The sequence below is a fragment of the Anguilla anguilla genome, chromosome 11 (genome assembly GCF_013347855.1).
Source record: "Anguilla anguilla isolate fAngAng1 chromosome 11, fAngAng1.pri, whole genome shotgun sequence".
Classification (NCBI taxonomy): Eukaryota; Metazoa; Chordata; class Actinopteri; order Anguilliformes; family Anguillidae; genus Anguilla; species Anguilla anguilla.
Window position 1 is genome coordinate 25,030,543 of NC_049211.1, and position 14,466 is coordinate 25,045,008.

Here is a 14,466-nt window from a genome sequence, read left to right on the forward strand (position 1 = left end):
GTCGGACACATCTGAAAGGCTGCACTCTTTTGATTATCTACCCTTGCTTATTAAGGTAATGAGCTCTCTGCAAAGATCATAGTTTGGATGGTGATTAGCTCTTTGACAAGGACAGCGCGCTATGCAAGAATAGCATGTCTTTGGTCTAATCTGCCTGCATCATGCTAAGAGAAGATTTAATTTGTTTCACATTTATATAATGTAGGCTCACCCAATAGGTATGTTCTTAAAGCAGCAGTAACTAACTTTTTTGGAAAGATATTGGGGAATGGTCATGCTTTAATAATTGGCAGCAAAAGAAAAAGGCTCCTGTGAGAGAAATCCAACACCATGCACTATCTGTATACGCTTATTTGAAATAACATAAGATACGTTTGGACGCTGTATGTATGCATGTAGAAGACTTATGTTTCATTACCTGTGTAATATATGGATAACAAAGATGGCTGTGTAGATTGTCAATTTACTCTAAATCCTGATTGTAATGTGGATATTAAGTTGAGTATTATTTATCTTCCATTAAAGGTCAGATGGCATTGTTTCCATGGAAACATCGTTATAAAGAGATGCCCAATAATTCAAGATACCATGTTTTGGGGTGCAGATAGATTGCAGACCTTGTAAAACTGGAACTACATAATTTCTGGAAGCTTCAGAAATATAAGGCTCATATGTGTTAAATAAACGCATCAAAAGATATGCAAGCAAAAAATATGCACCCAAAACCACAATTACTGCAGATCAGTTTCTAAAATTCTTTTTAAAATTCGATAATGCATAACTAATAATGATTTTCCCAAGCCTACAAAGACATCTTTTGGATTTGCCGGAGGCGTCTTGCTTGGGAACCTGTAGGCGTAAGACCACCTAACGAGTCATAAATTTGGTCCCTTTGATTTCTTCTAATCTCACGCTGCTTTGATAGTAAATGGGTCAAGCTCTGTGCTCCACAGAGCAGCCTTGTGTTCGGCTTGCTGCCCTATCTGCACTGCAGGAGGGCCAGGTCCTGGTCATGTGAAGTTAAATAAACACTTGCTTCTTTATTCATTTTGCGCTTTTGCCTCCCTTTTGTGAAGTGTTTGGCAAGCAGGATGTGAGAGACACCTGCTCAGAGACCATCATGCACAGCTCGCTGCTGAGAAGGTTCCAGAAGCGGTATGCTGAATGCTCACTCCCCAGGTCCTTTATATGTGCCTATGGATGGGGCAGCTAGGGATCAGTGGGGAGGAGCCACACCGTACAGTAGAGCGATTGGCCTTAGCTAGGCTAGGCCCCACCCTGCCACCAAAATTTGCAGTGCTGGAAAATGTAAACAGGCCTCCAGTGTTCCCTCTTTGCCTGTCCGTTTGGATTCTTTTTGCACAACGCCATGTTTTCCCATTGATTTCTGAGAATGATTGAATACATCTTTTGAAAATGCCAATCCCTGAGCAAGGTTCTTATTCTATTATTTATTTTTGTTAAACAGCATTTAACAACACAGGCGGGGTTGTTCTCTGTAAGGGCCTGTACCCAAATGCTACAGCACATGAGAAATTTACCCCTCTCCTATCAAGAACCTTAGCTCAAGCTCAAGGCTCAGTAGAATGCTCAAGAGCATCGAAAGATTTACCTTCATTTATAAAAGGAGTTTTCTAAATGTTATCGTTTTTGCAGGAAAGTTGCAGAAAAGTTTCAGAATGATGGGCTTGCTTGCAGTGAACTGGCCCTGTCAGCGTTTACTGAGGCGCGCTTTCAAGAGCGGTTTTTCTGATCACACCAGAACTAATTTGTCCTGCTCATTTGAACAACTGCAGTCCTTTTAGTTTAATCTCGTGTTTTATATTTCACTCCTGGTCAGCAGAACCTCTGCGCTGACCACCGGAAATTGATTACGGGTCACCGAATCCTTTATTGAAATTTTTACAGCTGCCGTTCTCCTCGTGCGTGACTTCTGTCTCACCTCAGTAATTTAAGCTTTATTACCGGATTGCGATACCCTTTCCATTAATCCACACTGGCGGTTTCCTGTGCCTCTGCCATTCGGCGGTGTTAGGATTCGCCTTTTTTTCCCTGGGAGCTCTCAAACTGGCTTCCTGGAAACTGCTGAAAGCAGTTGTAAGAATCTTTATCAATAACTCCCACTGTCTGCTCTAAAGCCAGAATTCTCTTAGCCCTAAAAGAGCTTTCAGCAGGATTCTTCTGAGCAGTTGTCTGAGGCCGGTGAATGTGGGCCTAGGTGTGTTCTGGGAGGCCGCTGTCAGAACGGAACGGCGCCTAATCGATGCTCCTCTTCCTCCTCTTGTTCAGCACCACGGACAACACCGCGGGCTCCCAGGAACCTCTTATTTCTGTCAGCAGTGATCTTCCTTCTGCAGCTCCAGCAGGAGGGGCCACACTCACACAGTGTTAGCTTCCAGCGCAGAGCATCCGTACTGCACAGCTATGCGTGCTGGACCCCCCGCGGACAGACACACAGAAACACACATGAAGGAGCCTGCGGCCAGACTGCTGCAATTCTGACACATTCTCAGCAACATTTTATGCTTTCGCATAAAAGCTGGGAATGTCTCATTGGTGTTGCACTCATCAAGAGCAGGCAAGGAGTATATTACCTCCATCAGATTATCAGATTGCGAGGTTCATTCATAGCCGAGATAGAATCGAACTGGCTTCTCTTCTGGTTTTTTTAAAGGTGACCTTTGGCCCTGTTGTGAAGCTAGCGGAACAGCCTTGATATCAGTGGCCTCCTCTCTGGATGGTTGCCGTAGCACATATTGATATTTTAATTTGTGCACATTATCATTTAATCAGCTGGGCTAATGCTAGGAAGATACCCACTCGCAGCAGTGTCCGACCCATCTGTTCAGGCCAAGACTCCATTACTTCCCAATTAAAGAAGCGCCGTTTCCTCTGCCAATTCGACATTAAGTCGCATTTTATCTCATTTTATTTCATATACATATTATAATGCGCATTTAATGCTGTAGCTGCACAGTAAATAAAAGAACAGTGCATTTACATTTTCTGTTTCAGTTTTTTCACTGCCTGTTCTTCCAGTTTAAATGGCTTCACTTATAAGTCTGCTTGCGTGACACAAACATCAGGAACCGGAACAGCAGGTGCGCTTGGCGCTTAATAAGATCCCCACAGTCAGCTGTCTGTTTATCTTAAGCTGGCCCGGGTCACATGTTGCGAGCCGCGGTGGTGTCGGACGGGCGACCCCGAAGGCGAGGAACGGTATCGATCCCCTCCGAACGGGCGGGGCGACCGCGGCGTTTTCCACTGCGTCTCGCCGAACGCGTGCGCGTGCGCGGCTCCAGACCGGCGGCTTGCGGCGCGTCGCCACGTACGCGCCCCGCTGCTGCATTGATGTTTCATATTGCCCTGTCGCCACGTTTGTACTGTTTACATAGTCTTAATACTCCAATACCTGTAAATGCTTTTGAAATATGTAAGAATGGCAGAGACGCCTTTAGTTCTGCCCGTTTGTCACGTCACATCGCGCTGCTTCTTCCCCTCAGATTCTCCCTCAAACCCCCAGCCAGGAAAGGCAGGGGCAGCAGAAGGCGTTGGGAATGGGGATGCCAGTGTAAATATGTTATATATATATAAATGGCGCATCTTTAACATATTTGCAGTGGGGGAGGTGTTTTGGGTGACTCATCTCTCCTAACGCCCCGAGGGACCGAGGGACGCGGAGTTGGACCGGAAGCGTCCGTCCGTCCCGAGCGAGGCCGGCCCCTCGGCGGCGAGCCCACGCCGTGTGGGGCTCCCGACCCCGAGCGTCTCCTGCTTTCCCATATGGTGTTTATCAGGCTCCACTCCCAGTTCTAATTAACACCTTCTGCAAGGAGCGCAGCGGCCGCCGTCAGCGGGGGAAAGGTCAAACTGCCGAAAAGCGCTTGCCCTGGGAGGGTCCGCTGTCACCGAGCCAACCAGCCAAACGGACGGGGAACAGCACTTAATCTCTCCATTTTTACCTCTGTCAATACCGCACACTGATAACGCACCGTTAGCGTTCACGCTCCAGTGTGCTAACGTGCGGTCCTTCCCAGCGCATGGTGTGCGGACTCGTAGCCTGTCTCGGTTTGCAGGCAGCTCCGTCTTTACCCCGCTGCTGCTTGTCAAGCAAAATGTCCCAAGGAGTTATGGGATTGCTCCCCAGCCTGCTCTGTGGTCTGACAGGCCCTCCCCTTGTACTCAGTATAGGCATTCTGACAACATTCTGCCCCCGACTGCCCTGCCTCCCTACATTAGCCTGCTAATGGTGAACCCAGGGGCTAGCCTGTCTCTCCCAGCATGCTCTCTGTGGACAGCCCTGTCTCTCTGCTTCTGTACGCGGCCAGCAGAGGGCCTGGGGGCCTGGGACCTGGCCCAAGTCACGTCCTCAGTGCCTCTCGCGGCGGTTAGCGTCGCTCTGGCCGGCCTGCGCTCGCTGCCACCCAGGAGTGTGCCACGGCAAACCGGGCAGTGCCCCCCTCTCCCTCCCCCTCCCCTGCCCCTGAACCGTGCTCCGGGCCTGCGTGGCAAACTCATTCTAAACCGAGTTCAAGAGTTCTTGTGGAGGAAAATGTCAACCTCTCCCAGCCATGCTTGAAGCCAGAGAGCCCACTCGAGCCCTCTTCTCTAAAAAAGGCATTTCATTCCAGAAGTCCCCATCGTCATTTAGCCCTTTGCTGCATTGCACATAAAGTTTAATTTAGAAATACTTGTCTGTTTAGCCGCTTTGTATTTATGAAGTTTGGTTGACGACACGTATGGTTGCCATTTGAGTCGATGGCAGAGCTGTTGAAAGGGTGTGCAAGCTGTGACGGAAGCTGAATCACACAGCTTTCTCATTAACTCAAATCCCCCCACAGACTGAACAAACACAAAGTCATTTTTTGTTTGTTTGTCAGTCTGATTCCCGTGACTGAAGTTTCTCTGTCTGTCACAAAGCTCAGCAGACATGACTGAAGAGACTGCCCCTCTCCTAAAAGCTGAAATCTTTTTTACACTCTGGAATTCATCTTAAAATATTGATCCCAATTTCGGTGTATGATTTGCATGCAAACGCATGCAAAAACACCAGGATGTATGAGTTCCTGTGTATGATCTTTCTGTTCTTAGGCAGTGTATGATCTCTCTGTCCTTCTTTTTTATTTTTATGTACAGCACATTGAGCTGCATCACTTGTATGAAATGTGCTCCATAAATAAAATTTGATTGATTGATAATTAATGTAGCTGAGATCCATTTGCATCTGCAGAGAAGGAAAATGCTAATTAAACAGAAATATAATCAGTTTGTTTTGCAAATGCTGAAAATAAAAATAATATTAAAAAGTGTATTAAAACAAATACATATATAATGAAGGCTGCAATCCCTAAATTTATACTCTACAGGTTTTTGTCGTGTTTGCTTGTTTATAGCACGTGTTGCATTGCCAAAATAACGTACAGTATATCACTACAATTATTATTACATTGCTTTTTATTTTGCAAGTGGTTACACATGTTAATGTGCTATTAACAAACACCTTTTCTTCACGTGTAAGAAAAGATATACTCGTTTTGAGTTGCATCAACCCATCCAAAAGCAATGTATGATACAATAAGTTTTTATACATGCCACAGAACCAGTTCAGAGTGCGTAGTGAGAGCATGTTGGGATATTTACCAAACATGTGCAGTAGCATTTGCATGTATTAGACATCAGGGGACATCATATTTTGCTCACACTAATTCTCAACCTGAATGCATATGTAATTATGTAAATTATGTATATTATGACTGAGAGGGAATGTGGAAGTGGATTATGCAAACCATAACCTAATGAGACCTAATGAGATTTATAAACTGGATACGACAATTTTTAAGGCATTTGAGGAGCATTTGAAGAGCTGGTGTAAACATCGCAGACGAAGGAGGGTTTATTTCTGCCAAATGGCCCCTGCATATGTTCCCAGGAGGAGACTGAGAGTGCGAATGGTGAAAGTTTATTTCGTATCCAAATGCTCTGTTTCAAACCTCTAAAGAATTAATTCAGTATGATTGCCCTGCAGTGTCCTCCCTTGCATGGTTTGCAATGTTTTACGGGGAGAGTGTGGATGTGCTAATTCAGTATATATGCTGCAAGAGTTTAAACATTGACTTTGCAACATTTGTGGTGTCCTGAAAGTGCTCAGTGAAACCTCTGTACTAGAGCCCATAGTACAGAGGAATCGGGTGGAAGATGATGTGTATCAGACTGAAAAAATCATTTTATTGGCTAAACCTCAAACCTGTTTTAGGTTTTCTCAATTGAATAACCTAAACATTTTCATTTGAGAAAACCTAAAAAAAATATGTGTAACATGTAACATACTGCAGTAGAATTTTAGGTTTATCCAATGAATCTTTCTTTCCAGTCCTGGACCAGATAAAACTGGACAGTTATTTGACGTTGTTGCTCGTTTCTCCATTCTGGCGTCGGTTCCATTAAATGTCTGCTTAATGAGATCAATTAGCATGCAGCAGCCAGCAAGCCTTGACCCTTAGGGTAGAAAAGAAAAAAATATGTTTAATGTAAATGGCTTGTCTCGCAAATAATTAGGATCCCTAATCTTGTTTGTCACAATTAACATCCGATAGACAGGGATTTCTACTGATCAGAGCAAATTAATCCAGGCTACCAGACCTTATCAGGTCCAGGAAACGCTGTGGATGTGTTGGAAACTGCTTTGCTAAAATTACTCAAGAGAAACCTTTGCATTAACAGGCTGTTGAATATGAAGGATGTAGGGCATTCGCCACAATTATATTGCCTGAGTAAAGGTAAATTAATGAATGAAATGCACTTTTACTTTGAACACATACTCCAGTGTCATTTCAGGCTGTCGTGTGCACTTTTAAAAGTGAACGGGCGCTTGTTATGCCAGGTGCATTAGGTACACTTTCCCTTCATGTATTTTAGAACTACTGAGGTGGCAGTTTAGATGTGTGTGTGTGTGTGTGTGTGTGTGTGTGTGTGCGCGCGTGTGCATGCATGTGTAGTAGTCTGTGTGTGTATGTTTGTGCTTGTTATATATGTGTGCACAGCATGTGAAGTGGTGTGTGTGTGTGTGTGTGTGTGTGTTTGTTGTACAGTATGTGTGTAGGGGTTTTGAACATGGTGAAGACCTCTGCAGAGCTGCAGCAGCAGTCTCCTGCACCCCAGGGGGACACACCACCTCACTGTGTACCACATTGCCTGCATGCACATTACAGTCTCTCTCTGTCCCTCTCTTTCACACTCTCTCCCTTCTTCCTTCTACTCTCTCTCCCCCTCTCTTCCTTGGTCTCTCTCCCTCTCTCTCTCCCCCGCGCTGCTTGGCTTGACGTTTCTGAAACCCCCTCCATTCTCTGCGTCCCCCCATGGCACAGACTGGATCCCCTGTTGCTAAAAGCGGAGCGCCCCCCTCAGGAGAGCGTCTCATTCCAGCCCCCCGCCCCGTCGCCTTAACGCTACCGCTCCACTGAACCTCAACACGGCTCCCCAGCTTCGAAACGTCGGGACGGGAGCCGTTTCATCGCCAGAGCCTGGCGCTTATTGACTGAGCGCTGAGCCCACCAGGGGCGTGGTGATAAAAACCAGCAGCTGAGGCTCGCGCGTCTCCGAGCAACCGGCACGTCATCCAGCCAGAGCCTCTCTTCGTGCAGCGTCTCCGTGTGTCCTCTCTGGTGCGGATTGTGTCTGGAAGTCTGGAGGAATGTTGGCCCTGTTGCGTGACCCACCCTCCCCCTCCCAACCCCAAGCCCAACCCCAACAGGTCATGGGCCCAGGGCAATAGAGAGAGAGCTGGGCCTGTGTCTCTCTGATTCATTACACAGAAGATGCTCTCGCTCACCATAGCCCTCCAGCCAGACCAGGAACATGCTCTTAGAGTCAATATAATTGTGCTCCTGCTGCCGCTGGCTTGGGTTAGCCTTCGGAGATTGTGCTGTACGCAGAGAATACACACAGCATACACACATGTATGCAAGCAACACTCTCACGGACAGACGCACAGACGCACACCCACGTTCACACGCAGATACCCTTAGCAAGGACACACATGCACACTAACGCAGTCCCAGTTTTGGAAAATGTGTGAGATATTTGAAAGAGTGTGTCTGTGTATGTGTTTGAATAGTTACACAGAAGAACCACACACATCCAGGCTTTTGTAAAATCCTTCTCATGAAATTTTATCTGAAATTGCTAATCTGCGGCGCTACGGAGACGACTGCAGATGTGCTCTGAGTCACTTTAAATGAGACCCAGACTCTGCACCTCCCGTCTTACTCCAGTCACTAATCCAGAGCTAATGCAAGCTCATCAGGGCCGTGATTAGCGCCCTCCTGCCACCCAGCAGAGCTCTTAGACGGCGGGATTTAACTGTCATTTACTGTGTTGGGACGCGAGCAGAGAAAGCGCTCCGGCAGAGACAGGCAGGCAGGCAGGCAGGAACTGCGAGCGAAGCCTCCGGAGAACGGCAGCCGCTCAGACGTCGGCCGCGACATTAATTACCTCAGCGGGCAGCCGGCGCGCACCACGCCTCTTCTCTTACCCCCACGCCACCCCCCCCCGACCCCCGCGCAGAATGGTAAACAACAAAAGGCTTGGGCCCATGGACTGCGGGTTTTGCTGTTAAGAATGTAATCTCGTCTCCGCTGAGAGCTTCCCTGGCTCGCTGGAACGCGCTCCTCTCTCATCCCCGGTAAAAAAAGCTGTTTCCGATGGCGCCGCCAAACTTCGCCGCAATGCCTCCGATCACGCCCGCCGTCCCGCCAGTTCTTGGGCACGCGCAGTTGCCCGCTTCACCGCGTTCTGTTGCCAGGGGAATGGAAACATTTGGCTCTGCTGAGACCCTCTGCATTTATATAACTATGTTTGTGCGTGATATAAACCTACAGTGAAAATAGTATAGTATTTGTGCCTCTGTTTAGTTATTATCACACAATATTTGCAGCTTGAAACTTCTCAGTATACTGTACAGAACATTTTGGGTGGCAATTAGCAGTTTGGAGCAGACTGTATTTGATTTAATTTAGGGAAATACCATTTTTCATATGACACATGAAAGGAAAGGGGGGCTTCATGATACCTGCTTTACATTGCATGAGCAACATTTTATGTCTTTTAACTTTAGCTTGGAGACTGGAGGCCCCTTGGCTGTAGGACAAGGTTGCTGACTCCTCTGTTGGGCATCAGTGACAAAGGGGTAGAAGACAGATTAAAACCAGAGTACAGGAGGGGGTGGGATTTCCAGATATAGCTGACACGAGAGAGCAGAGGTACTTGGAAGTATATACCCAGAGGAAAGAGAATGATGTATCAGGAGAAGTATAATGGCTCAAAGGAGTGTCTGAAAGTATCTAGAATGTTCGGTTTGGAACAAACCGGTATATATATCACGCTTGGGCATGACAGTGGGTAGGCAGCTCTGTCATGGCAGACTGGCGTCCGCACCGAGACACAAATCGATAGACGTGCGTGCAGAGGGTCAGTTTCCTGTGCTACGGGAAACGCTGTGCCAAGGACACGAAGGGCGAAGGTGCAGGAGGGGCGGCGATCTTTCGATTAGCCCCCCGGAACACGCGGTGATGAGCCCAGATGGTTTGACTGGCAGGCCGTGCATATGGCATTCAGTGAGACGTGGATTCGTCTACATGCACTGCGGTCAGGGGAGCAGTCGGGTATTCTGAGCCCACGGAAAGAATAATGCACTGGGCTCCTTGGGCTCCAAGCATACTGCTAATTATCTGTGCGCTGCCCCACCCACTTAGACCTTTTTCCCACCTTACTGTGGTGCTTCAGTTTGAGTCACACAGTCACATAAAAGCTTGTGCACGTTTGACCCAGATCAGGTGGCGAGAGTTTATGCCAGTGTTAGGTGGTCATCGCTGTTATTTACACTTAGTCCCAGAGGGGTGGAGGGAGGGGTGTAATGTGAGGTGACAGAAACCGCTTGGCACCATGGTGCTAGATCAGTGATCTGAGGAGTTTATGAAGGAGTTCTTGTCTTCCTCTCTTTCCCTTACTCTCTCTGTCCCTTTCTCTATCACCCTTCTCTCCCTTTCTCTTGCTCTCTCTCATACTCTCTCTGGCTTTCGTTCTCTTTCTCGCTAACACACAAAAACATACATACAAAAGATGATATATTCTCAAACAAGCACATTGCAGAGCAACAGGTACTATAATCGGCATCCTATAGTAATCACAATGAAACAGGCACGCATTACAGTACGAAGCAGAAAACAGTGCTCAAGTCATTGCAATATACAGGGATCGAAGGAATTCAATTTTGTAAGGGTACTGTTCATATTTGACTCGATAAAGGCATCCTCTACCAACCACAGTTTTACGTAGTGTTTTAATATTTTATATTTTTTGCTGAAGAATGAGAATGAGTACATTGACAATATGGTCTTCTTTGAAGTGCAATACATTTGTGTTTACACTTTATGCATGGAGGCCCTAGGCATTTCAGTGAGTTTGATAATATAACCACAGTCCAGTGGGCCTGAGAAAATATCTCTGTAATTAAGCTCTGGATGGATAATTATATTTTTCCACAAATAGAACCGTGCTGCCATGCTCAGAGAGTCCCGAGCGGAATCTCCGTGCCTCCGCCGTTTGTTCTCCTCTCTTAACCCGTCGATGAATCGATGGCTCATCTGCACGCTGCTGCCTATCTGTGGATCACAACAGGCCGGTTTCACAGGGAGGGCGGGGGTTGGGGGGTTGGGGGGTTGGGGGGCGTTGGGAAGTGGCCACAGGAGAGGAGAGCACGCAGGCAAGAACCCAGCTCGCTCCAACTCATTTGCCCAATTTAAACCGTATGGCTGAGTGTGATCTAGACATGCCTTTTGTGTGAAGAACAGATGCCTGGGGGCATTAGTTTCTTGGGGGTCATTACTCTGCACATACGCCGTAGTGCATGCCTGAACAGGAAGACCTACTGTACCTTTCCGTCAGTGAAAAAAGAACAGCCGTGTTGATGCTGCCTGTGCATGGCTGTAGCCGTTTGCAGGCATCAGAACAGAGGGCTAACACTGAAGATATGTAGGAACATGCCTCTGCAGTGTCTTTCACAATCCCAAAGTGCACAGTGTATAGATGAGCACAGGAAGCAGAGGCAGAGCCTGTAAGCAAGAAGCTTAGCCTTTATATCATAACTGATGGAGCTGCCAAACTGAATAAAAAAATTTGTGCCAGTGGACTTGTCAGGAGTGGAACTTTTTTCCGGATTGGGCCCGGCTGGGGACCGCCGAATCCCTGACCTGGTAAGTAACAGCTTTCAGCCGGTTCCCGCGGGCGGGGGCTGGGCGCTCCGGGTTGCCGCGGCCACCGACGGCAGGGTGACAGAGAGCTGCCGCGCCCCTTTTCGGAGCAGATGCTGATGTGTCGAGGGAGCGGGAGCCAAGTGAGCCGCTCGCTCCCGACTTCACAAGATGGATGTGGGATCGGCGGCACCGTCACCGACGTGCCTGTGGAATACCAGCCTGTAAAAAACACACTGCTTCTGTACGGTGTCTCCCAGTCAGGGAAAGGAAAGCGCCGCTAAACATTGGCTAACTTTCTATTACGCTTTCTGGCAGAGTCTTCATGCTTTATGAATAGATTACATATGCTTGTAATGCATTAATAAACACAATCAATCTGTGCATGCTTCATTCATTGCCGATGGCATTTATTATTGCTTCATAATGTACGGAATATAATTATACTGTTGTGTGCAAATGCAATAACATAATTAACTTTATATTGTAGTGTTATCAAAGTGGTATTTCATATTTTATTGTGTAACTTCAATTAATGTTCATGCCTCTATCTGAAGGGATGAACATGCCCCCCGCCACACACCAGGGTATTATGAACACTGCATGCATTCGTTTCATTTGCAATATGATCAGTTTTACTTAATAGCTCCTTCAGAGGTAATATAAGGTTCTGAAGAATTATGTCAACCAGTCCTGATTTACAGCGTGCTTCCTGTTATGCTATTGAGTTTAGTGTACATAGTCTGGCATCACTGCATTGCCTTTGGAAGAGTTCCAGCTTACAGCGTAGGCCAAATTCTGTCTGTACTCTGGACCTTGGCATATACATCACAGTACCAATTCTCAAGCATGGTCAACACTAAACAATCCCACTGTAACCGTTAGTGTACGCACAAATAAACTGACATTGGATCTTTCCCATAAGCTGTTCTCCATCCTGCTCCATCACTTTACAGATTGAATTTGACAGGTGGCACACTGTGTGCACCTTTTCAAATCAGCTGGATGCTATTGTAACTGCACTGTAACATTACCGGTTCAGTCAGTTAAGACCCTTTGTTCTGGTCTTATTTCTCCTTGTTTGTCATTTGCATTTTCTTATTGCTTCTGATGCAGACATAAGCTTGTGTGTATGTTCCTGAGTGGGTGGAATGAACTTGAAAGACCATGAGTGGAATGACTGGACTGATCTGAGATCAGTGTAGTGTTCTCCTTCAGGCTAGGCACAGGGGAATTCCTACTCAGAATGCACTGACCTGAGTGCAGTATCGCGGCTACTCTTAGGTGCGGCACAGGGTGATCACCAGGCCAAGAAGGAGACAGATTTTTGAAGAAGCCGACTCTATTTTGTTGCGTTGAAATCTTTTCTCTGGAATTCAGATTAGGTAGAAACTTCTGATTGAATGCAGCCTGCAATTGATTTTCTGTTTTTCTTTTCTTTCTTTTTTCTTTTTTTTAATTGGATTTCACTCTACAGCAGGAGTTCCTCCTAAATTGTGTCGGCCACATTTAATGAAAAATCCCTCACACTGGGAAAGTGATAAAATATGTAACAGGCAACAGAAAAAGAATACTTAAAATGGCCAATGCATTTGATTAACTGTTTGCATACTATCATTTCATCTGACTTCTACAGAATCCCCCTTGATTGGGATGTTTAAAACTCCCTGTTTTTTATCAGTTAGTTTCTCCAAAATCTGTGTAAAAGGGATTGGCAGGTGTCTTTCCCTAATCATATTCTACCTTTGAGACCTACCTCTCTATCGTGGTCCAGGAGAACGTACAGTAGATTCGTACAGTTTTCCCCTTTCTCACGGAGCATATTTTAAAAGCATATATAAACTGGATAGATTGCGTCCAGGGGTGAATTTCCAAACAAGACGCTCTCCATGTCCCATCTAGGCGCTTGGTGGATGGCTTGTTTAAACGTGGGGCCTCAGAGCTGAGAATGTGGAAGCTGCCCCAGGGCTAGGGCTACATTCATGCTGAAGTGCGCTGGGGCTAATGGGCTGGTGTCGGTTGGGACGACAGCAAGAGCATCATCAGAGAACAGGAGAAAACAAAATAAGTTGAGGACTATTTCTTTGCTGCTAGAAAACCAATTAACTAGCCCAGCGGCGGCTGGGGCCAAACGCGGCCATGTCCCCTTAGTCACAGTCCTGCACAGTCGCAGGGGCCAACAAAAACAAAATTGGGAAATTTAGCGGTCCGGATAGACCGCAGATTGGCTTTTCATGCAAATAAGAATGGAACAGTTTCCCAAATTGATTGCACCCAGTTGAAGAGAATGCATTTTCTCCGCTTCTGCCAAGGGTCAAACAGAAGTGAGTGTGTGAGTGAACAAACAGGCACACCAGTGTATATAAGCACACACCACACACACACACACACACACACACACACACACCCATGTATACTGTGAGCTCCATAATATGTTGGACAAAGTTGTGAAATTATGGAGCACAGAGCCACATCAGGAAAACTATATGAATACTGTATATATAAATATAACCTCACTGTATAAGCACAGGTACACTCCACTCAATCACAGGTACACACAACTATGCATGTACACGCAGGTGCACAGCGCACACACACACACACACACACATGCATACCCATGTATAAACACACAGGTACGCACCACACAATCACATACACACGCGCATTCCCTTCTGTTGAACAGCAGGACCGCTCAGCATGCAGTGTTGGCCCGTGACTTGCATCACAATACCCGGTAACAAAGTCCCCACAGGGAGGGCGTGCGATATGTTGGCGTGCTCTCGACAGGGGCTGCTGCGTTTTTAGGAATAAGCAGCCGTGATTGCTGGCTTGCGGGGCGGGTCTCTGCTGAAAGCTCCGCGGGCACTCGAGCGCCATGGCGATGCGGTGCCCGCTGCACCCGCTGCGCCGCTCCATGGGCTTGATGAGTAACGTCAAGGGCCTTTTGCCAGGGACTGAGTACAAGCCCAGCATGATTTACCTGCCAGTGAACGCGAACATCTCACTCTGGCTCTAACTGCTGTTCTTGGCCTGTAACCTACATCACTAAAGGTTAGAATACCCTAGCCGTGCTTTAACGCTCGAAAATTGAGTTCATTAGCTGCCCCACAAAGACAGCGTGTGAACCGGGTAGATATTATTTAATTTTGCCCATCACCAGTGCTTACTCAGTGATGCGTGTGCTACTTTCCCTTATCTGGCCCTTCACCACAAGGCC

At 46.8% G+C, this 14,466-nt stretch overlaps 1 protein-coding gene across 5 annotated transcripts in view; it reads left to right on the plus strand.

The window, feature by feature from the left end:
• LOC118207777 (metabotropic glutamate receptor 4-like) overlaps nt 1-14,466 on the plus strand; it is a 266,491-nt gene that overhangs the window by 171,064 nt on the left and 80,961 nt on the right. The gene's annotated exons all lie outside the window — the stretch shown is intronic.